The 25,390-nt window shown below is 36.8% G+C and overlaps 1 protein-coding gene and 1 long non-coding RNA gene across 2 annotated transcripts in view; one reads left to right on the forward strand and one right to left on the reverse strand.

Annotated features, from left to right (window-relative positions):
* ARHGEF33 (Rho guanine nucleotide exchange factor 33) overlaps positions 1–24,745 on the reverse strand; it is an 83,564-nt gene extending 58,819 nt beyond the window's left edge. The window contains exon 1 of the mRNA XM_082358377.1: positions 19,581–24,745. The gene's annotated coding sequence lies outside the window, so the exon portion shown is untranslated. The remainder of the gene's footprint in view (positions 1–19,580) is intronic.
* LOC309612507 lies at positions 1–25,276 on the forward strand. The gene is made up of 2 exons (XR_014235228.1): positions 1–9,136; positions 15,091–25,276. It is a non-coding gene; the product is annotated as an uncharacterized lncRNA (long non-coding RNA).
* The last annotated feature ends 114 nt before the right edge of the window (positions 25,277–25,390 follow it).

Consider the following 25,390-nt stretch of genomic DNA (forward strand, 5'->3'; position numbering starts at 1 on the left):
AAGCCTGTGCTCTAGAGCCTGCGAGCCACAACTGTTGAGCCCACATGCCACAACTACTAGAGCCTATGCTCCGCAACAAGAGAAGCCACCATAATGAGAAGCCCGAGCGCAGCAACGAAGACCCAACACAACCAAAAATAAACAAACAAACAAAACAAATAAATTAATATTAAAAAAACTCAAAGGTAAATATCTTGTCAACAAGTATGAAATTCATTACTTAAAATTATGGTAGCTTTTAAGATACTATTTTGGGGATCAAATAAATTAATTTAAACCCGTTGATTTTATTAGCAGGGTATAGTTTAAGGAAATTAACTTGAGCAGGCATAAAGGCTAATATATCTGTTTCTATTTAATTAAATAGTAAGTTCCTTGATGGCCTTATCCCCACTTTCTGCATCTGGTAGACTTTTTTACACCAGGAGATGCTTGTCAAATGTAGCCTGGCTGCTGTGACCATTAGACATGAAACTGCCAGTTCAGAATGAAATCTAACAAGCAAAAATAGTATTGTGGACATTGGCCCTCTTTTTATCCATCTAGAATTTCCAATGATTGGGGAATTCCCCAACCTTATGAGGCTTGATCAGAGGCCTCCCATTATATAGAGGCTGAAAGTGCCAGGTTCTCCTAGCCTCCCTTGCAGCTAAGGTATGATGGGCACATAGTACCACTTTGATACACCCACCCCAACTGGCAGTTGCAGAAGAATATCCTAAGGCAGATATACTTGATACACTTTCTACTTTCTTAGAAATAGAAAGAATTCTTAAGACAGCAGCAGCAGCAGCAACAAGGGGGGTGGTGGTGACCATGATCTGGTACAGACAGTTTAGGTAACTCAAGCTGCTGCTGTTCTTGGTCCTTTCCTCACCAGAACAGCTGTACTACATGATTTGGGGCATTGCTGTTGGCCACATATCCCAGACTTGGTTCTCCAGTCTCCTATCAATTCTATGAGCTGCCCATATCCTTTCAACAAATTCCTTTGCCGCATAAATTAGCCAGAGCTATTTTTTACTGCTTTGCAACTAAGAAACCTAATTGAAACAATAAAAATACATTAACACTATCCAAGATTGAGAAGACACAAGTTAAGACTTTGTTCATTGCTCTAGAAAAGACATATCTAATCCATAGTGATAAAATGCAGATCAGTAGTTGCCTAGGGCAGGAGGTGGGAGTTTAACTGGGAAAAGGCACAGTGAACTTTTTAGAGTGATAAAAATATTCTGTTGCTTAATTGTGGTAGTGGTTATACAGATGCATAAATTTGTCAAAACTCATCAAAATGTATATTTTGACTGGGTGCATTTTATCCTGTATAATTTATACCTCAAAGTAGAATTGGTGTTTCATTCATATATTGAGGTCTGTGAAGCAAAATGATAAATTGACAGTCTGGAAGGTTCACATGGATGAAAACCTGGTCAATAGCTACACAGTTATAAATGAGGAATCTAAAGGAAGGCCCAAAGTGAAGACCATATGCCATTTGGAATCTTGTACCTTTTTCATGTGAGCATGGAAGTTATGTCAAGGTAAGGCATCTTCCCTAGCTATCTGAATCTCTTTCATAGCTGATATAAGCATTACTAAGATGAAATGTTTCTGCTCCTTAGCAATTGATTTGATATTTAATGAATTCCATGACGAATATAATTAAATCACAGAATGTTAGAGTCAAAAAGGCACTGAGAAAATTATTTGATCCATCTTCTTCATTTATAGGAGAAGCAACTGAGGCCTGGAGAGGAGAAGAGAAGTGACCTGCTCAAAGCCACACAGCTTTGAAAATAATTGTTAGAAGTGATTTCTGTTACTATTTGGGGGAAAAAATCTTGAAATATGTAAAGCCATATTTTAATGGGATTTTATGGATAATTAATTCCAGCAGATTTATTGATCTAATCTACAACTAATTTAAAACAAACCCCAAAACCTCCATCCATCTGAGATAAAATGTAAATGTATGCATTTTCAGAGGTAAGACATCATCAAGCTCACAAATGTACAAATAGTTGCTGATTTCAAGAAGTAAGGTAAAGGTATGTGGTTACTAGAAAATAAATTAGAAATTTTATTTTATTTATTTAATTACGAAAGCAACCAAACCACATTGTAAAAAATTTTTAAAATATAGAGGGAAAAAACGAACTTTAATGCCTCTACTTAATGATCACAGTCATTTGATTGTATTGCCAATCATTTTTCTCTTGAATGTTTTACCTGATTGTTAATGGAGCCTACCTATAATTTTTAATCTACTTTTCCACCTACATTATAACATAAGCATGTTACTTTCTTTTACAAATTGGACCATTATTATTCATGTTGTTTTTATTGTGGTCATTTGGGTAGAGGGTACGAGTGTTCCTCCTTAGTCCCAGTCAGTGTTAACAATGCTGGAATTCCTCCATTCCTCTCTCCATCCTCATAGAACCACATTCAAACATATATACAGAATATACATATATGGGGTGGAGCTGTCATTGTAGTTCATACTGTACCTCTCTGCATCATCTCTCTCACTTAATACATCGTAGCAATCTTTCCAAGTTAATTGGTATAGATGTAAAAATCACTTTTAATGGCTGCATAATATCCGTGGTAGGAATGACCTGTGTTAATCATTCCTGTATTGATGGGCATTCCCCTTATTTCCATTATTTTGTCACTGAAACAATGCTACAACAAACATCTTGGTACATAGAGCCATATATATTGGTGCTTTTATGTATGTAGGGGTTTAATAGATATGACTAGGTTACTTTCCAAAAAAAGCATTTCTCATTTCCTCCAAGAATACTGCATGAGTACCTTTTCTCCTGCAACCCAGCCAATAGTGGATGTTAATGCTTTTTAGTTCTTGCTAGTCAGATGGGTGACAAGTGATATTTCATCTTACTTTACTAATTTCTAGTACTATTAAGCATATCTACATATACTTACTGGACATTTAGATTTACTCTTTTGTGATTATCTATTCCTCTGCTTTGCATATTTTTCTATAGGGTCATCTGCCTTTTCCTTATCAATTAATGAGGGCTTTCATATAATATAGATTAAATATTTATTTGTCACATGATTTATGAATATTTATCCCATCTATCTTTTTGTCTTTTGACTTTGTGGACACTTTTGCTATTGACACATTTTTTTATTTATGAAGTCAAATTTTTTCCTTAATTGCTTCTTGGTTTCTTGAGTTGGTTTTAAAAGCTCTCCTCAGCCCCAAAGTTTTATATATATATTTTTTCCTAAATTTTCTTCTAAGGTTTTTATTATTGTTAAGTATTTAATTCATCTGGAATTTGTTTTTATATATGGGGTGAGGGAGTGTTCAATTTCCTTATCTTCCAGATAGCTAGCCACTTGTAGCTACACCAGTTGTTACATAAATCATCATTTTCCTCCATGGACTTGAAATACCATTTCTCGTATACACTGAGATCTATTATTTTTCTATCGACTCTCTATTCCATCCTGATCTATCTAACTATTCCTATTCCAAAATCACAAATTATATGGCTCTTCAGTGTTTTAAAAATATTTGATGAGGCGAGTCAACTATTATTCTTTTTATAATTTGCTTTTCCTGACATTTATTTTTCCATATGAATAAATGTACTACATGATGATTTTACCCATTACAAAAAAATGTTGAAATTTTCATTGGAATTGCATAGATTTATATATTAATGTGGGAGAATTGGCATTTTTCTTACATCAAATCTTGTCATCCAAGAGCAATATAGTTCTTCCCATTTGTCTGAATCTTGTTTTAGCTTTTTCAATCAGATTTTTTAGTTTTCTCTTAAAGTTCCTGTACTTTTATTGTTAAATTCATTCTTAAATAATTTATACTTTTTATTGCTACTGTGAATGGCATTTTTTCCATTTCCAGTTCTCTCTAGCTGGTTTTCATATTCTCTCTCTCTTTTTTTTTAATATTTATTTTATACACAGCCACATTACTAAATTGTTTTATTAATTATGGAAGATTTTTAAAGTAAGTATTTCTAGGTGACTTTTATCCTTATTTTCAAATTTTATACTGGTTATTTCATTGTTGTATTTTATTATATTTGCTAGAGCTTCTAGAATAATGTTTACTAATAATAGTGACAGTGGATATCATTATCCATCTTCTTATTTTAATGTAAATGGCTTTAAAGTCACTTAGAATCATATTTATTTTCTACCTTTGGTAAATAATCTATATCATATTTAAGTAATTTCTCTTTAGTCTTATTTTACTAAAATTCCTTATTAGGAATTTATCAGTCCTTTTAGCAGCTATTGATAGAATTGCCTTTTTCTCCTTTAATTTATTATTACAGTGAATTATACCGATTCCCTGATGTTGAATCATCCTTACATTCCTGGAATATTTGCTTGGTCATAGGATATAGTTTTGTTGATACTCTGCTGGATTCTATTTGTTAATATTTAGACATTTTTGCATCTATATTCATGAGTGATTTTGATCTGTGGAGGATTAATTGCTTTTTTGTTTTTTATTCTATGGGGCGGGGAATTAACGTTATCCTAGCTTCTTAAAGTGAATTAAAGAGTTTTTTAATCTTTTTCTATAATCTAGAAATTTTTAAATTAAGTTGCAATTATCTGTTCATTGAAAGAGAGTAGAGCGTAGCTATGAAAACATTTGGTCTTAGTGCCTTTTTAAAAAAGTAGATCCTCTAGAGACTGTCATACAGAGTGAAGTAAGTCAGAAAGAGAAAAACAAATATTGTTTATTAACGCATATATGTGGAACCTAGAAAAATAGTACAGATGAACCAGTTTGCAGGGCAGAAATTGAGACACAGATGTAGAGAACAAACGTATGGACACCAAGGTGGTAAAGTGGCGGGGGTGGTGGTGGTGGTATGATGAATTGGGAGATTGGGATTGACAAGTATACACTGATGTGTATAAAATGGATGACTAATAAGAACCTGCTGTATAAAAAATAAGTAAAATAAAATTCAAAAAAAGTAGATCCTTAAACCCTATTCAATTTCTTCAAAAGTAATTGGTCTTTTCGAATTTTTAACTTAATTTTATAATTTATATTTTCCTAGGAAATAATTTCCTTAAGTTTGTCAACAAATCTGTTGATAGAGAATAAACATCTAACTTTTATTGAACAGCTGCTATGTGCCAAGCACTATGCTTCATGTTTTATTTATATTGTCACCTCTAACTGAATCCTCATATTGGTCCTGTTTAGTTTGGGTCATTATCTTCATTTTTCAGATGAGCATATTGAGGCTTGGGAAAAGGAGGTAATGACGTACCCAGGATCACAGATAAGAAGTGGCGGAGGGAGCCAGAATTGGAACTCAGGTCTCTGTGATTTCAGAACTGGTGGATTCAACTCCTAAATTTCTCCAAATAGTTTCACAATCATTATATTTAATTACTGAAAAATAGTCATTTGAGGAATTATATCATTGTTTTCTTTCCCTCTCCCCATTACTGAATATTAGGCTCATTCTCTATTTTTCATTATAATTAATGAATATAAAAAAGAATATAGCTTTTTTTCCCCTTTATTTAAGACCTTTTTTAGGCTAAGTTTACAGAAGAGAATTACTAGTTTGAAGAGGATGATCATATTATTGAGTAATATATTTTGAAAAGTACATCTTAAAAGGGAAAATAACAGGATTGCCTGGACAAGTACTATGACTTTTTCTGGAAAGAGCTATACTACATTATGAAATTCCCTTTGAGATTTACTTGTCATCTGCTTCATTGCCTATGGGCATCCCTCACGCTCTGGGCCCAGTAATTCTTTACTCTGCCCTTCACAGTCCTTGAATCACTGCCTACCTTTGAATAAATCAGATACTGCCATGTTCTTCTCACCAAGTTAGCATGCTTCTACTCCTCCCCAGCCTTCCTCCTTTCTTTCCATCTCTGCAATAGCAATTCTAGCCTCTAATAACATCCATCTGGGCCTTGGCAGACTCTTGAAAAAATACTGATAAGTTTTTAGAAAAAGTCTGTTTGTCTCTAAACCATGTCTGATCATTATATAGAGCAATGGTTTTTAGTCTGTTCTTTGAAGCCCTCAGGTTTTCTTGAGCCTGCCTTGGGAGGAGAGAGAAAGCCACCAAGCTGGTGGAGTCTTGGGCCCCCCTTCCCATCCCCTTCAACCAGAGTCTCTCTGTTCTCATGTAATTCACATACTATAGCTTTGGGGAAGAATTTTCTTTTAAAATGGGTTTCTGCTGTTTTAAAAAGGTTCTAAAATGATCACAATAGAGAAATAAGAATGTTGAAACATTAACCCAAAAAGTTATAGCCAGATTTTTATGAAATTAATTCAAGTAATAAAATTAGTAATATTAATAAAGTTAATAGAAGCCTAAAGAATACCGAAAAATCTCCTGACCCTCCCCCAGACTGACCTAGAATGTATACCCCACACACAAATGCAGGCATAAGACCACAAAAATTTAGGATTGTCTATTACTTTCCAATTACTGCTGTGACAGAAAAGGAAAGTTTGGCACTTTGGGGAATTGAAATTAATTGAAAACAGACTTGAGTTAATTTCCATTCCAGTGTCCTTTATTGAATGGGTCTTGAGCGCACATTTCTAATTTAGTAGAATGAGAACTTTTTATGTTAGGGGGAGGGTGATGAGGAAATATTTTCCCTTGAAACTAAAATAATTCATCAGGACAAATCTTGCAAATGGTTCCAAAGAGGAAAGTCTACATGATCTTTGTGATATAGAAAAGTACTTGGAAAAAAATTATGAAAGGTGTTGCTTGTTTTTTCCATATAGCCTAAAAGCAACGTATGTTTCATGAAATGATGTGCTTCATGACCTTGCTTGTACCTGCGTCATAGTTTCCAAAGCACTCTCGCATACATGATCTCACCTGATGATTGTAGCAATGCTGTGCAGTGGGCAGCACGCTTTACCATCCATTTTATACAAAGGGAAACGGTAGCTCTGAACAATTAAGGAAGTAGCTCTGAGTAGAACCATTATTCTTTCTATTAGTTTCTATCTTTAAGTAAACCTCTTCATGTCACAGGATTCCAAAGCACTGTAGTATCAAAAGCCACTTTTACTGTCATTAAAAATATATCAGTCCCTATGTGGGGTCTGATAGCTATTTGAAAAAGCAGATTGAATAAATTGTAAAATGAGGAAAGTTTTGACAAGTCTAATGACATACATGGAGATTGAGAGAAAGAGAAAGAATACGAAGTAGAACAAAAAAATAGGATGTAACCACCGATTCAGAGGCTATGAAATATTGTTATTAAAATTCTATGTGCATTTTATTGCCAATAACTTTTAAAGTGAAATGAAATGGACAATTTTTTAGGAAAACATAGGTTGTTGAACTTTGTTTTAAAAACTATAAAGTCAATTACAACTCTCTATAGAAGATATTGAAAGGGGGAGGTCAAATATCTACCACCAAATAAGAAATAACCCAGGATAATATAACAAGAAATTTCTATAAATAACAATGACTGTGTTATTTAATCCATATCCCAAAATAAGATATATATGTCACTAAATCCAATCTATGAGGTTCTGATACCAAATCTACTCTAGGATAGCCTAAATAAATATACAAATATTCTAAATAAAATATCAGAAAACAAAAATACAACACTATGATCAGTGGTTTGTTCTAGGTTATAAAAAGGTCTTGATGCTTAGAAATCTATTCATATAATTCATTAATCAATATAATGCAAAAAAAAAACCAAAAACAAAAGCAAAGAGCACAGTGTGACCCTAAGAAGCAAAATAATGAGATTAGACAAATTTCACAATACATAAGTATATATGCAGGTGTTTAAAATGAGGATGCCTCAGTGATAATGTAACATTTTATACCCACTTCCCCCAAATATATATAATAAAATCATCCTTGAATACATAGCAATTTATGATGGTAAAGGCAATAAATTAAAGAATTAAAGAATTAAAATAGGGATCTCACCAGATGACTCAAACAATAAATAGTCTTATTTTGAAAATAGTTCTTGGTCCTCAAGTCAGCCTCTTACTTGACCTTTTCTCAAATATAAGTGTTGCTAGAAACAGGATGGCCCCTGCCACTGAGTCAGATCACAAGGCCATTGTCACATCCTTGGTTAACTGCCTGAATGCTAGTTCCCTCACCAAAGAGTGTGTTTTATTCATCTTTGTATCCCCTGCCCCTTGCCCCATTCTGAGCTTGTGCCCAACAAATGTTTATGGAAGTGAGTTGAATTCTCATCTAATAGCCTACAGAGAAACGTGATTTTTACCGTGCATGCTTCACATAAGCAAAAAATAATCAGTGGTAAATACAGAAAGAGGTTAGCCTAGAGGTGATTTTTGTTAGAAAAAAGAATTTGTTTTATTTTATCAAGCAAAGTTTCGCCAGCAGAAATATATCCCCCGCGCCCACCATTGGGCTTGACAAACCAAGAGAGAATAAATAGGATTTCCTAACAAATGGTCCAGCACCAAAACTATAACTGATACTCCATGGTTGCCAGCAACCTCAAAGTGCCCAGAGCCAATGAGAAGAGGGGCAAAGCACAGAGAGTGGGCAGTTCTGTAGCTCATAAAGCACATAGAGGTTCTTTACATCTGAATATGGAATAGCAGAGGTCCTCTCACCACCACTCCACAGGCACGTTAATTTTTTTGTTTTGTCTACCAAATATCAGTCAAGATATATGCTTGAGTTGCTATGTGTCAACTCAATAAGAAAAAAAAAAAAAAAAGGAATGCCAGCATGCTATTATACATACAAAAAAATCCAATGGCCAGAGATAATTATTTTAAGTTTAAGAATGCCTCATTTAAGACATCAAAACTTACCAAAAGTTTCAGACCATATTACTTCCAGAAGCTCTTCTGACTCATTAATTGGCATACATAAAGGTATTAGAACCTGATTTTGCAAGCCTGGACACTTCAGGGGCTACGGGTCTGGTGAGGAAGATGTGCACTATCTCATTTCTTATCCTGGTTTGACTCGCTTTAATTTCAACCTTTTAAACAGGTTCTCTCCTTGGATTTTCTGAGTAGAAGTTAAGAGCCTCCCGACACTCTGTGCAAGAGGCAGAGGGCACAGTGTTACCTGAATACAAGGTAAATACCTACTTCAAAAGAAAATTGACTGTTGCTATATTTTCACTAGGTCAGTCCTGCTTGGAAGAGAGGGAAGATGGTGAAGGGCAGGAGAGACTCCTGGGAGAATTTTGCAGGGAAGGAGCCCTGAGCCCCAGAGAAAGCTCCCTCCAGCCCTAGGGGTGACCCTAATTTGCAGAGGGTAAACCCTTAACTAGTCCTCAGGAAGTATTCTTCCGGCTGAAGCACAGGCAGTGGCCGGACTCACAAGATCTGAATCACGTAGCTGAGTTAGTAGTACTTTGTGAAATAGAGCATCAGTTACCACTAACAGCCTATTTTAGGTGAGAGGGGAAACAAGGTTACTGCTGACACTCCTGGGAGCATATTTTTCATAGTTCAGATGAAATGACATCCAGTTTGGATCTGCCTTTAGCACTTTTAGAACTGCTAAAAAGGAAACTAGAGTAAAATACAATCTTCATAATGGCTAATTTCTTACCACCTCCCAGTGAACTCCAGGACTTGGAAATCATAGACAAATCCTGCAAATCTATGATCTCAGTTAGAATAGCCCACAGCCCGTGCACTGTTTACAGGGGTCAGAAATGTTCTCTTGAAACTACAGCATTCTCCCTGCAGAACTAGTCCCCCCACAGGCCTTACATATTCCTACCTGAGGATCTCAGTCCCCACGGTTCCCCTGCCTAAAACCCTCTGCCCTCTGCCAACCCAAGTCCTGCTCACCCTTCAAAGGGCAAAGCATGACTCATACCCTTCATAAGCCTTGACTTGGCCATTCTCCTCAACTGTCATCTGTCTTCACTAGGGCAAGGATCATCTAATAACCCATTATTATTAGAGTCAAACAGCATAGTAACCCAGGTATAAGAAATATTCAACATTTTTACTGATTGATAACAAATGTAAATTCATCATTAGTTTGATAATTTCTTTTTTAATTTATCCTATTTCATACATGTCCTCCTTAGAGCTAAGGTATACTGAACCCAATCAATGGGTAATTTCTTACTACATCTGGTAAGTTTGGCACAAGGATAAAAGGCCTAGGGAATTCCCTGGCGGGCCAGTGGTTAGGACTCTGTGCTTTCACTGCTGAGGGTGCGGGTTCAATCCCTGGTCAGGGAACTAAGATTCTGCAAGCCGCTCAGCAGCACGGCCAAAAAAGAAAAGAAAAGGCCTAAAAACATTCCATAAAGAGACCAGAACACATTGGACACACTGGGTCTGGTTTTGCTAAGAAGCTATATTCTGATTCCTAAATCTCATATTGCACTATTTCAACTTCCTTTTTGGAAAAAGTTGGGACAGGAATAAGGAAATAAAATATAGAATAGAAGTACTCCATCCTCCTGCCTCCAAACTGAATTACATACTTCTCCCATCCCAGATAGTTGGATAGCAATCCTATTCTTCAGAACCTTTAAAAATATGTATGGAAAGACACTGAACAACCTCACTTGAAATTTATCTAGGGCAACTTAAACGTACTATAACAAATCATTCCCTGTGTAGATCATGCCCATTTCATCTTGTTCTGATGTCATTTGAAAATGGCTCCCTTAACTGAAGGCAAGTTGATCTAACAGGGCACACACATGCTGCCCCACATCATTTCTTGCCTTCGTTGCTATGTACTTAGCGCTCTTGTTAGGCCATCCATTTTACTTTCTGATGACGCAATCTGTGAACATTTTTCTCAGGCTTCCTACCATAGAACTATGTAAAAATGTTCCCTGAAGACTCAGGAAGGTAGTGCACCTCATGACCAGCAGTATTGGGGAAAGGAAGGAATACTGGACTGAGATCCAACCCTGACTTCTCACTCACTGTGGGGCTGTGGGAAAGCCAGGCACCCTCTCCAGGCTTCCATTTCCTCATATCTAGTATGCGGAGTCTCTCAAAGTCCTTGCAGCTCTGAAATGCTGAGGCTAAAACCCTAGCAGGGCATCTCCAAATATTACTCAGCAATATGGTGATATGGCAACCAACGGCCTTCCTTCCCAGCCCTCAGTCCAGAGCCTTCCATAACTGTCCCTTTGTTCAATTTAAAAAACAAAAACCAGGGACTTCCCTGGTGGTCCAGTGGCTAAGACTCTGCGCTCCCAATGCAGGGGGCCTGGGTTCGATCCCTGGTCAGAGAACCAGATCCCACATGCCGCAACTAAGAGTTCTCATGCTGCAACTAAAGATACCGCGTGTCACAACTAAGACCTGGCACAGCCAAAATAAATAAATAAATGTTAAAAAAAAAAAAAGAAAGATCCACTCTACCCCAAACCAAAATGATGCTAAACAGTTCACAATTTCCTAATCCCTGTTTCTTCTGCTATGTCATTTTAGCTATCTTTTTAGTATTTAGGTCTTTATTTTGAGAGAAGGAAACAAAACTGTCTGTTCTTCTGATCTTTTTCTTCTGCTAAATGAATATCCCTTGTTGGACTTATATTTCTTTCCAATGAAGATTTTCTTTTTTTTTTTAACATCTTTATTGGAGTATAATTGCTTTACAATGGTATGTTAATTTCTGCTTTATAACAAAGTGAATCAGCTCTACATATACATATATCCCCATATCTCCTCCCTCTTGCATCTCCCTCCCACCCTCCCTATCCCACCCCTCTAGGTGGTCACAAAGCACCGAGCTGATCTCCCTATGCTATGAGGCTGCTTCCCACTAGCTGTCTACTTTACATTTGGTAGTGTATATATGTCCATGCCACTCTCTCACTCCAATGAAGATTTTCACTTGGCTGTTCCATGGTCACCTCAAATTCAACCTGTTTAAATCACATCGGTCACCTTCAGCCTATCCAGGTACCCCCTTCAGATTTCATTTCCCAGGCTCTGTCACTAACACCACTATTGACCCAGACTTAAGACCTTGGAATGATTTTCCTCTCATCCTATGAGCCACGATTAGTGAAATCCTTCTGAGTCTTCCTTTATATGGTTTCTTACATTTTCTCCTTCCTTTTTTTTAAAAAAATTTATTTATTTTATTTATTTATTTTTTTGGCTGCATTGGGTCTTCATTGCTGCGCACAGGCTTTCTGTAGTTGCATCGAGCGGGGGCTACTCTTCATTGTGGTGCGCGGGCTTCTCATTGTGGTGGCTTCTCTTGTTGCGGAGCACAGGCTCTAGAGCGCAGGCTCAGTAGTTGTGGCACATGGGCTTAGTTGCTCCGTGGCATGTGGGATCTTCCTGGACCAGGGATTGAACCTGTGTCCCCTGCATTGGCAGGCAGATTCTTAACCACTGCGCCACCAGGGAAGTCCCTCTGCTTCCTTTTCGTTGTTACTTCTTTGGTTCAACCTGACGGCTTTGTTCCTAAACATCTATAGGAACATCCTAACTAGTTTATCAACACTCTATGCTGCTACAGTACTAGATTATTTTCCTTTAAATATCACTTTTATCATCTTTTGCCCTTGTTCATGCTCTTGAATAGCTCTCTCCTTATTAAAATATACAACAAACCTCAAGGTCCTCCACAATGTCCCTGACCTTCCTCTCCAACCTTGTTTCTGATATTTAGGAGGTATTCCAGCCCCCTAACTCTTATGCACCACTTGCATTCCTACCTTATCTCTCCTCTTCCCTGCAGCCTAGTCTGCCCTCCTCATCCTACTCCAATTGTCAAATCCTTACTCATTCCCCAAAGTCTAGCTCAGGTTCCTTCACTCTCTGGGACTTTCACCTTCAGTCCAATAGGAAATTATCCCTGTCGTGGAATATCTGTAGAACTCAATTGGAACCCAAACCATGATTTTCTGCTGTATGTATCTCATGTTATAGTCTCATTTTCTAAACAGACTTCTTGAGAAAAGAGGCTATTTTTTCCAACTCCTCGTATTCTTGGTGCCTGTTTTATATTCTTACATAGAAGAGAAGCTCAATAAAAATTTGTTGACTGAGATGGTAAACCTGCTAAACATTGTCAATAGTAACTATTTAGCACATAATCCTCCCCTAATTAATTAGGTGTTAATTACTTACTAATAATTACTTGTTAAGTGTTCTGTTACCTAACAATCTGGCAATCAATAGTTGTGGACATAGAGACAAAGGGAGAAAGAATTTGGCTGCAGGAAATCCAGGCCAGGAGAGTAGAACAAAGGGGTTTAATGCTCTATCTCAGTCCTAAAGGGCATTTTCAGAGTGACAGGATCTAAAATAAGATGATCTGCGATGGCTTAGCCTTTGTTATATGTATTAGATTCTAATGTTTTGGATTTAGAGACAAAGTCAATCCTTTTCTTCTCCACCCATTTTGGAACGCACCTTAGAAACCTCACTGCCTGGGGTTTGCCCACTTCTTTTCTCTTAACATCAGGGACCTGCCTTTGGCCTGTAATATCTACCACTCATCTTCTTCGGGATCCATGCTCCTAGTCTCCAAAACAAATATGAGATAGGCAGTAAATGAGCCTGTAGACGCAAGATCTAGGAATCCAGGAAAAACAAAAACAAAAACGAAACCACACCCACCCCTTTGAAAGCAGTATTTTCAGCCTGCTCCTTGAATCCTTAACTCCTTCCCACACATTCCTAAGCTTAGGTCCTTCCTCTAGCCTGTGGCCTGTGAAGCTGAGGAGAGAAATACTGTAAATCTGGATGCAAAGTTTACATGCAAATCAAAACCCTGCTTCTTAAAATCCTGTAAATTCAGTTTTCATAGCCTTTTGAATTTACTGTTAATAGCCATAATCCCCATTGGCAAAAATTATATAAATAAGTAGATTCAGTACATTTGAAAAGTCATTAAAATGTTAATATAGAATATTTAGAATCACGGAAGCAAGAAAAGCTCATTTGTGAAAATCCTGGGACCCACAGGATGTGAGGGGAAAAAGCGAGGTTGAAACTCAAACTCTTACGCACCTTCACCAGGGCCCATTTTGCTCCTATCTCTTGACAACTTCAAAGTCTTGTCAAGTTTACAATATCCCACAATCATACATTAAGGGTAAAAAAAGTTCTAAGGCTCCTGGTCTCTTTAAATGTCACCTCATTAAAAGGGCCTTCCCTGACCACACACGTAAAAGCAGGACTCCGCTTTCACTGCCTGTCTCCTTTCCATTGCTTCAGTTTTCCCTACAGCATTTTCTACCAAATGACAATGCTCTGTTTATTTGTTTATTGATCATCTTGGCCCATCATCTCCACTTCATGAGGGCTTGGATGTTTTTATTCACTCTGCATTCCCCGAGCTCTGAAAGAGGGTCTCGCACAGAATAGACCCCAAATACATAGGTATGGAGTAAATGAATGAAACAGTATCAGTGTCATGGTTTAGAAAGACCAAACCAAACCACACCCAACCAGAACAACTTGCAATATAAACTAAGGATTCAGCATATGTGGTAAAAAGGATCAGAGCTGAAAGATGACACAGAGATCAGCCAGCCAGACCCTGTCACTTCACAAATAAAGAAAATGAGGTCCATGGTTAAGTGACTTCAGTCATAAGCTCTTGTTTTGACAGAAATAATAAAATGGTTCACTACAGAGTTGCGATTTCTTGTACAAATATGGTAATTATGGAATTTGATAATACCATTTTAATCTCAGTGAGGTGGGCCTCATAAATAAGTGGAATAAAAAGGCTGTCAGGTGAAGCCCTTTGCCCAAATCAACCAACCTCACTGTCACCAACACTATGACTCTATTCCTTTGGATCTTGAGAGATTTTTTTAAAACATACTTTACTTACTCTGTCGTCAGCTAACACTTTAACTCGTTGAGGGCAACACTGAGAGCCAAGCTAGGTAGGGGGTGGGGACGGGGAGTCAGAGCTTTGAAGTATGTAACGTCTGGACTCCAGTCCTAGCTGCATGATTTAAATAGTTGATGGACCCTGGGAAAATTACTTAATCTCTCTGAGAGTCTGATTAGCTCAGTCTGTGGTATGATTATATGTCTCTGGTAGTGATTATTACTATCCTTTGCAGTTTTGCCTAGCACAAAGCTGGAAGCTCTAGCCTAAGATCGATAGAGGTGAAAGAAAAAGCAAACTTTGGATCCTCCCGAGGAGTCTAGACTCAACGGTCTTCAAAGGTAGGAACCATGTGTTAAGCTTCGTCTGTGGTCTCGAGCACCTAGCTCACAGGTAAGCGCTGTGCAGGCACTGGTTACCACTTCAGGAGCCAGAATCGAGAGCTTGCATCCAAGGCAGCAGCCTCAGCCCAGCTGTGGGGAGGAAGGGAGCCCCCCCCCCCACCCCCAGCAATCAATTGCTTGGCAAGCTCAGGCCTGAAAATGGGGCTAGAGATAGACTAAGGAGCTGTGCATGCACCTATCTTTCAGAGGTGCTGAAAGGGCCTGGAAATGTGAGAGGGAGAAAACCATACTTACGAGGAATTCTCTCAAGGAAAGTATCTTGTGTGATCGAAAGGAATGCTTCGATAAGCATCTTGAGGGTGTGTATGTATGTGTGTGTGTTTGGGGTGGGTGATGGGATATCCTAGATGCAGGCTTGAATAGCAACAAATGGTTGCCAGAAAGCCTTCTTGGAAGGGTGAGTCTGGTTTTCTTGTAGGATTTTTGTTTTGCTGAGCGGTGTAGCCAGTGTGAGGCCAGAGTTGAACCGCTCTTGATACTGAACAGGAGACTGAGTACTGCCCTTGGGAGTCCTCCTTTTCCACTCTACCTCCGTGGAGGAATCAGCCTCTTTTCTATTCAAATGTTGAATAATGAAAGAAAATCTGTTTGAATGAGTGTCAGATTTTAAGCCTGCCTCATGTCTCTTGATCAAGCTCTGCCTATGGGACCTTAATTGTATGCCTGAATGTGGCTCCCGATATATCCCTGTAGCCAGTTAAGACATTAGTTGATATGATTTTGCTACTTGTAACAGCTCATGACTGGACTAGCTGAACTTACTTGATTTGTTTCTCTGTTTCATAGTGTTTCAAATAAAACTTCATAGCAGTTAGTGTATATGATACAGATGTGTAGATGATCGCAGCTCATGCATTTCATCAAATCCTTGCCTGTGTACCTTTGTTCCTTCCATCCTCTATGCCTCAAATATCTTTCCTTACCTAATGAAATATTTCTCATCCATCAAGGCTCAATTTAAGCCCCTCCTTCTCTATGAAGCCTGCCCTGGTCCTCCAAGTCATCATTAGTTGATCCCTCTTCTACTACATTCTCATACCATATTATTAGTGTCTCTCTTTGTTGGGATTTATAGGCAACAGGCCCTGCCTGTGTCCCACACGACACTATAAGCTACACTGAGACCGGGACTATTTCATATTCATATCCATTGCACCTGGTGAGTATCTGGTTCTTATCAAACTAGACTGCTAGACTTTAAGCCTCAGGATAAACATAGATTATCTCTTTATAATAGCAATTTTACTCAATGGTAAGCAATTTTTAAAAGTATTATGTATTTTAAATGTTCAGATAGTTCACAGAGAGGCATGCAAAATTAGCCTGAGTTTTAAAGGTAAATACATTTATATCATTTGTTCACATTCCTCTGATATGAAAAGTTTGAGAACTTTTTGTGGTGGGCACTCAACACAAATTTGAGTTGAATTTACTTAAATTCCAGAGGATGTTTATAGTTAATGAGTTATTTCCCTAAAGAAAACAATAGGGAGAGGCTGGTAAAAGGGTACAAACTCTCAGTTATAAGAAGAATAAGGTCTGAGGATCTAAAGTATAACATGGTGACTATAGTTGTTAAGATTGAATTGTAAATATAATTGAAATTTGCTAAAAGAGTAGAACTTAAATGTCCCCACCAAAGAAGGGGGGGAAATCCTTTCACAATGAATACATATATCAAATCATCACATTGCACACTTTAAATATCTTATAATTTTATTTGTCAGTTATACCTCAATAAATCTGGGGGAAAAAGAAAACAACATGGAATCTTATTTATTTTTATTAATAGCAAGGAGATGCATTTTTTAAAAATAATGAGCTAGAAAAGCAAGCTGGAAAAATCAATGCTATATCACCTAAACTGTAAATTTTTTGTTAACAAAAGTTCACTATCTATACATGTAGAGTGAGAAATCTTTCAGAGCACTACCCTTTGGCAAAGACCAAATGCTTCTTGTATTTTAAAAAGCTCTTATGATACATCATACACACAAAATAGCATATATAATATATGTACAAGTTTAGTCTTCAAAGCCTTTATAGCATCTGATAAGTAAAATTTTTAATGAACAATAAATATTTATCAAGGGAAATATCTTTGAGACTTTATAGTCTTACCTCACTTATGAAGTCACTGCCAAGAAGTAGGAGGTGAGACTAATATTGCATTTTTAGATAGGTATATCAGGTGAAGTACAGCCAAATAGAAATGAACTAGCTATGACATTATTTGTAAGCCTGGCTTTATACCACATTACTTTAAAACAAAATTAGAAAAATAACTATAAAAGCAATACATGATCAGTGTAAAAAAATTGATAACCTTACCCATTTTACCCTCTTTCTCTTTTCCTACTCTTTGCAAAGTCAATAGGAAACCAAATGGTCCATCCGGAGTTACTGTAGGACAGTGGAAGGCAAGATGGTGTGGCAGACCAGGAGTGATACAGACACCCCGAGCGACTGACACTAGCTTGACTGTGCATGGGACTCACTGCGGCGAGGGGGCAGATGTACTGCCCAAATTTTGAGTTTTATCTTACAAATACAGTCTCAGAGCTTCAGTCTCCCAATCTCCTTTGTGAAAGCAGTGACCTTCCACTCAATTCCATTTGATTTTAGCAACATATCTTTTTAATAGCATATTATTTCATCAATGATCCCCCAACAAATCTGAATCAAATGGTCTTATCTCCTTTTTATATCTTATTCTATCATCCACATTACTATTCCCATGATCATTTATTTAGTCATGCATTAATTGTAGACTTCTTACCTACCAATGAAAATCTTGATCACAATCCTTCAGTGACTACTAAAGTTCAAACATCCTAACACAATGGACAAAACCCTTCATGATCTGGCCTCTACCTAGCTCTGCAAACTCTTTAATCACTTTCATATACATACTGGGCTCCTAACACAAAGACAGTCTTGTGGTTCCCTGTCCTTTCTAGCCTCTAGGATTTATAAATGTTGTTTCCTCAGTGGACATCCTTCCCCTACCCTGGGCTAGCTGTCAAACTCCTTGTGTTCTTCAAGATTTCTGTGCAAGTATCACTCTTCCCTTTCTTGACATGTCTCAGTAAAGTCCTTGCTTTTCTGTGCTGCCATAGCATCTTGTCCACACTTCTATTATAGTATTTATGTTAAATTACTAATTTAAAAATCTTACTTCTACAAGATCAGGGGTCCGTATACTCTCAGAGTATCCATGAATCCCCTGAATTATAGGCAGAATTTTATACAGATTTATTTTCTTCTGGGGAGAAGGTTCAGAGCTCACATCAGAGTCTCAAAAGAGTCCATATTTACTCTCTCAAAACCAAATTAAGAACCACTGCACTAGATTATGAGTCCCTAGGAAAGAAAGAGTGAATTCTATTCTTTGAGTCTCGATAGTTAGATGCCTAATGTTAGCTGAATGAGCTTTTCAGTTATTATTTAAAGATAGATATTTATACTAGTACAGATATATGGTAAATTCAACCTCCTCTATTCATTGATGTTTTTAAGTAGACAGGAAGTGTGATGCAATGAAAAGCATATTGGACAAAAGGAAAGATATGGAAGGGTTTATACCAAACTACTAACAGTGGTTATGCTTGAAAAGAGGGATGGGGTAGGGGTGGGATGGGCTTAAACATTTTACTTACACTCTTCTGTCTTGAACAAGTGTTTGTTTTATAATGTGCACTTTTTAGATCTGAAATTTTAAAATATTGCTTTGAACTATGAGACTTTTCTCTTAAGTGCATTAAACATGTAGCTTCAAATTCCAGCTCTGTTATTTATTTAGTTTTGTGAGCCTGGAACCTTACTTAATCTTCATAAACCTACTTCAACTGTAAAATGAGGGTAAGACTTACCAATCCCACATAGTTATTATGTCGCAAAGCCTAGCATAAGTAGGAACTCAGTAAATATTAGTTGAATGTAAAGTAAATGTTGTCATTCTTAAGGTTTTTTTGCAATCCCCGAAGACATCTAAAATATAACTCAAAACATGGTCATTATTGTCTCAATACTGTGAGTAGACATAAATGCAGTAAAAGTTTGATGTAACATGACTGGTTTATTAGGTGGCTATTAGCTCTGACTACTAACTAATAAAGGAATCCCACAGTATGTCCATTTGTTTTTGTTTTTAAACAAAGAAGCGTTACAAAACTCTTCAAAACAATTTGTAATATTTGTAGTTCAAGAATGAAGTACAAGTACTGATTTAAACTAAGTAAAGTACAAGTACATTGTTTTAAACTAGGCTCTCAGTTTCTGTGTTCTTACTAGTAATAAGTTCTTTGCAATTTTCACTCACCTCATGGCCTGTTTCCACCTGTAGACATCACACCATGTTTTGTGAAGCTTTCCTGATTTCTTTAGAGGTTCTATAAAAAATAAAATGCCATTGATAATGACAGGTACCTTGTAATGTATACCATCCTTTTTTCCTATAATTTCATAACTAAAAGTTTTTATTATATATGCAATTGATTGTTTAAAATTTCTAATAGTTAAAATACATAATGTAAAATGTAAAAGTTCTTCTTTCTCTTAGTCTTTTAATTTTTAAGTCACTTGGTGCTGAGTAGGCACAATGATTTGTATCTTTGGGGTGACTAATAAAAATAAATTCTTATGTATTTAGAAGTATAGCTGGAATACACTAACACGGCTTAGTGGGCTTTGCTGAATCAGAAGAATTCAAAGCAGTTCATCTGACCTGAAAATAATGAAAGCCAAAAATCTAGAGGTTTTCCTAAGTATCCCACATTAAATGAAATCACCTACATCAAGTGACAAATGAAGTAGGTTTATAAGAGGTTTTTCTTTAGGGGCTAACTGAGGTGATCTCCAGTCAAAAGTAAGTACAAATCCTTTTGGAGAACGCTCTATGAATTATATGGTTTTGTGAGCAGTACAGCAGTTACCAAGCCAGCTGTGTGTTTTATTTATTTTTTCGTTATCTGAAACCTCTTGGGCAGTTTGGCCAAGTCTCCGAATCTCTGGGCTTTCAGTTTCTTGATCTGTATAATAGGCACAGTAGTAATAATAGGCACCTCACAGTACAGAAGTGAGGATTAAGGGAGATGAAAGCTGAGGGTCAGGGGCCAGGATGCAGGAGTGTGCAGTGGGGGGACCAAAGGCTTACTCAGTCACCTTTGTCATTTTGTCACGTCCCTGTCCTTTATCCTAAGTGAATCTGTGTTTATTCCCAGCTTGGCTTGTTCTTTTTTTCCCCTTAACTTTACAGAAAATTTTCCTTAAAAGATTATTTTTTGTGCAAATGCTGTTCTTTGTCCTAAAGGAATATGAGAATCAACGGATGGCCTTACTGGCTCTGTCAGTCACTGCCAGTTGCCACCCAATATCCATTTTCCCTGTTTCCTGTAGTAACCCAGTTAAAAAAACTATATTCCCCCTTCTCCTTCACAGGTACGTGTAACCATGGAGATAGATTCTACCCATGAGTTACATGTAGAAATAGTGTGAGTGACTTTTGGGAAGTTTCCTTAAAAGAGGAAACACATCTTTTTCTTCCCTTTCCTCCTTCTTGCTGGCTGAACACCAGTGAGATAGGTGGAGTCCTAGCAACCTTCTTGGACCAAGAGGTGAGACACCAAGGATGGCAGAAGAGCAGGATAGAAGGAACCTTGGTCTCTCACACCAGGGAGCTGCTTGAATAGCTCTAGATTGCCTATGGACTTTTCTTTTTTTAAATATAAGAGAGAAATAACCTTCTAGCTTATGTAAGCCACTATTATTTTGGTTTTTCCAACATATACAGATGAGCCCAACCTTAATGATATGCTGGTCCTCTAGGAAGTTGTCTCGAACCAAGAACCATTTTTAATTCTTAGAAGTGTTCTTACACTTCCTTTGATCCTATGTGTGCTTTCTACATATCAACAGTAGATTTTCTACTCTTCAGAAGCCTCTAGTGTAGCTCTCCAGTCCTTGTTTTTACCCTTTCTCTCTTGCATCACCCATATTTTGGATATTATATGCTCATTTGAGCTCCTCAGATAGGAACTTGGAAAATGGGGCCACTCTATTGGGGAAGAAAGAGGGAATTTTGGCTAAAATTAAGTTTTTAGTTTTTTTGTGGATTATAGGAAAAGCAGAGTTCATTTCAACTCAGCAAACATTTATTAAGCACATACCATGTAAAAGGCATTGTGCCGGGAGGAAATATAAAGATGATGTTGTTCTGGCTTCAAGGAGCTTACAGTCTAGTAGGAAAGATGAGACACACAAATAACTACAGTATATGATAGATTGGGAAAAAATGCAATAGGAAAAGTATAAAGTGCCTAAAACTTTCAGAGGAGAAAAGATGAGTTCCAGTTGTGGGGATTAGAGAAAATGTCATGAAGAAGATAGGATTTGAGCTGGGCTTTGAACAATATGTAGAAATGGTTAAAAAAAAAAAAAAAAGTGGGGGCGAAGCTCAGCAAAGGACCAGAGGTAGACAGTTACAATGCATCAGTGGATTTAGGGATCCCAGGCAGCATCGAGGATAGAGTAGAAGGTAAGGCTAGACAGGTGGATTAGAGACAGATAAAGGGTGGTGAATATCTTCTTGGGAGCCTGCTCTGAAGTGGAGAGAATAAGGAGTCACTGAAAGATTTTAAGCAAGGGAATAACCAGACCACATGTCTTCAGTCAGAAGATGACTCTTGTGACTGTAGAGGAAAGACCAGCTGCAGAGAGGCCGGGAGTGGGCACTTTTAATAATCCATGTAAAATGTAATGATGGCCTGAATTAGGGAAGCGACTATTAGAAAGGAAAGGAGGGCACAGATAGAAGCAATATTTCAAAGGTTACTACATGAGCTAAATGTATGCTTTGCCGAGGAAAAAGAGTCGGACTGTAATTCCCTGATCCAGAAGTGGAAAATCTATCAATAAAAGAATTTTTAAAATTACTCTACAGTTACATAAACTGGAAAACTTAAAGGTGGCTGAATATGCTGTAATAATGAATTTATTGGTTCTACAATTTTAGCAGAGCCTTAACATTTACCTTCCCGAGACGTCAATTGGGGGTAGACTGACTGACCCTGCTAGGAGATGGGGAAAGAATATTGAAAAGCATCTCAGGAAAGAAATGGAACCATCACTTCTATCCCGTTGTTCATCCTTTGCTCAGGTGTTATGGTAAATAGCAGGTGGCAGGGTATTTTACAAGGTAAGGTTCTTTCACTTCTCCTTAGTTACCCCTTTACCCACCCTTATGCACCCTCTCTACTCACCCTCCCCCTCCACACACACTCCATAAGGAATCCAGTGAAAATTTAAGAGAAGGAAGTGGCTTTCTAAAGAGCATAAGAATTTTCTAATATTTGCCTCTTCATCACTCACTAAAACCATGCCAGCATAGCCCCCCAGAAATGGAAAGGGCTGGCATAGACCCATATAAGGGCATTGCGTTCTCAAATAGTTTTCAGGTAAATAACACCCCCCTCCCCCAAATCCTAAATAGCTACTTCCTCATTCTCAGGGGATACATTCTAGAGATTTCCTCCAATGGACAAATTTGAGCATCTAATCAGCTGCCACTTTGTCTTTTTATTTTTCTGATTATTGAGGAAGATTTAAATAGGTGTTAATACCTAATAATCTCTCTTTTCTCAATAAGGGCAGGAGCTGACAACAAAATAATCATGAACCTACGAATCAGAATAGTGTCCTGTGTAATATTTTGCAATTTATGATTTAGTTCAGGTTATGTGGGGCACTGAGAGCAATAAGTGAAATAAAATAATGAGGATTTTTTTCTTCTGTGATTCCCAAGGTGATTCCTGGCATTCTTGAAAGCAGAAGTGATTAATCAAGTCACTGGAGACAAACAGCAGAAATGTGATTGTCAAAACTATGGATATTGGTTAAACTGTGTTTCACTCATGTAAGTTGTGTGTGTGTGTGTGTGTGTGTGTGTGTGTGTGTGTTGGGAGCTGGTCAGTGGGAGAATCAGCATCTTCGACATTGTCTCTGAGAGAAGATTAGCAGGAATTATTAATTTAAAAGATTCTTACATTTAATAAAAACCCAAAAGCTAAGAAAAATATTGAGCAACTTATACTCCAGTCCTAAAATTCAAAATCAAATTCCTTAACCTGGGGTCCACAGATTGTGTTTCAGGCCATCTGTAAATCTCCTGAAATGATATGCAAAATTTGGTGTGATTTTACATTTTTTTGCAGAGAGGGTGGGCTGGTTTCTAAAAATTCTTAGAGTGATCCTTGACCCTCAAAAAGGTGAACTCCAGTCATTAAAGAAAAGAGGAGGGAGGAAGAGGGAGAGAGAGAAAGAGAGGAAAGAGGGGAATAAAGAGAATTCAGGAGTCTCATCAATTCTGTCCCAAATCAAATCAATCAAATATATGTGAAATTTGTACAAGGCACTTATCTATTAACCTTTATATTTGTATTAAAAATTAACAACAGTATGATCATCTTCCTTTCAAAAGCCTCTGAGGTTTCAAGCTGGTTTAGATTGCATTTCAGAGCCCATGATATTAGCAAAAACATAGATATTAATTAAATTCATGGAAACTAGAAGAAACGTGTGTCAAAAAAGTTATTTCTTTAGTATGAACTTCTGATTGTTTATGCTAAATCCTTCAGAAGTGCCTTTAGTTAAATGACTATACCATTTGCAACAAATATAATTTCATATTAAAAGGAGCTATAAAAAGGACAAAAGGTTTATACAAAGGCAAATTTCTATATTTTTCAGAATACTATTGTTTCAGCATATAAAATACTAATTATAGTGGATTCCTATTCTCACTTAAGAATAGAAAGCTTTCAAGTGAAACCTAATTCTTCTCATCATGCTCCCAAAACCCCTGCAAAGGATTTAGAATTCTCACTAATGTTCCTATGTAATTAATTAGCACATATTTTTCTGTACATAGAGGAGTAAACTCTGATAGAATCCTCTATCCCTTTTCTGTGTTACAAAAGTCATAAATTAACCTCCCTACATTCCTAATCTTTTCCATTCTTTATTCTTAATCCCAAAGAGGCATACACATATTGGATTTATCTGCCATGTAAAACAAGCATTCAGTCATCCTTTCTTTAAGATTACTCTCAAATTTTAATTCAGCTTCAACTAAATACATAAATATGCAAAACTCTTCAGTATAAATGTTTCATTAGTTGACAACCTGCAAAGACAGATTATTACATCATACAAAAATTAAACAAGAAAATGAATATTTTACAAATGGTTTTAACTTTGAATAAAAAGTAATTTCTTTAAATGACTTCCTTAAATAAAAGTTAGCATATTTTGAATCTAAATTAGTAAGGATTTATGGGATCTCGTCTCTTATGAAAATATTTGCCCTCTCAATGCCTCTCAAAGTACATAAGAGCACATACTTACCCCATGTTGCTTGCCGTGGTTATATCATCCTCAGATCAAGGCTTATCTGGATTCTGAATTAACTTAAATGTTATAAAAAGAAGCAGTAGAGGTTTGACTTCCCCGGAAACGAGACTGTCATATGCTAACTAGGCTTTTAAATGAGGAAAACTAGTGTCTCTTCCAATTATATAAGCTCCAGGTCAAATTCTAGCATCAACTAATCAAATAACTGAACTGCATTTAGTTTCAAGGAGTAAAAGAAAGAAAACTGTTTAAGAGGAATGACTTTAGTGTCTTAGAAAACTGGAGACTTGAGCATTGAAAAGTTACTTATATATCAATAAAAGTTAAATAGTTTAAAAGCAAAGTATATATCTTGCTACCTTAAATAATTTGAAGAAAAATATTGGGGAAAATTTAGTTTGCAGTAAAGCAGATATTTCTATATTTTCCAGAAGTTTTGAATTTGCATTCTATGTCCTGGTCTCTGAAAACATCCTCTCACCTTACCTTAACTTGTCCAGTATTTATCTCCTTAGAAATTCCAGTACAATAAAAGTATTTAATTGTAAAGCCATACCAGTTAATGCTAAGCAACATATCCAAAATGTCTAATTTTTAAAATGTATCTTTGAACACATATGAATAGGGTCTTTTGAAATTAATACAAAGTTATTATCATGAGAAGCTATAAAAAATACCATTTTAATTTCAACGTTTTAAAAGACATCTCAACCCAAATTTATA

The sequence above is a fragment of the Balaenoptera borealis genome (genome assembly GCF_965194805.1).
Source record: "Balaenoptera borealis genome assembly, chromosome: 15".
Classification (NCBI taxonomy): Eukaryota; Metazoa; Chordata; class Mammalia; order Artiodactyla; family Balaenopteridae; genus Balaenoptera; species Balaenoptera borealis.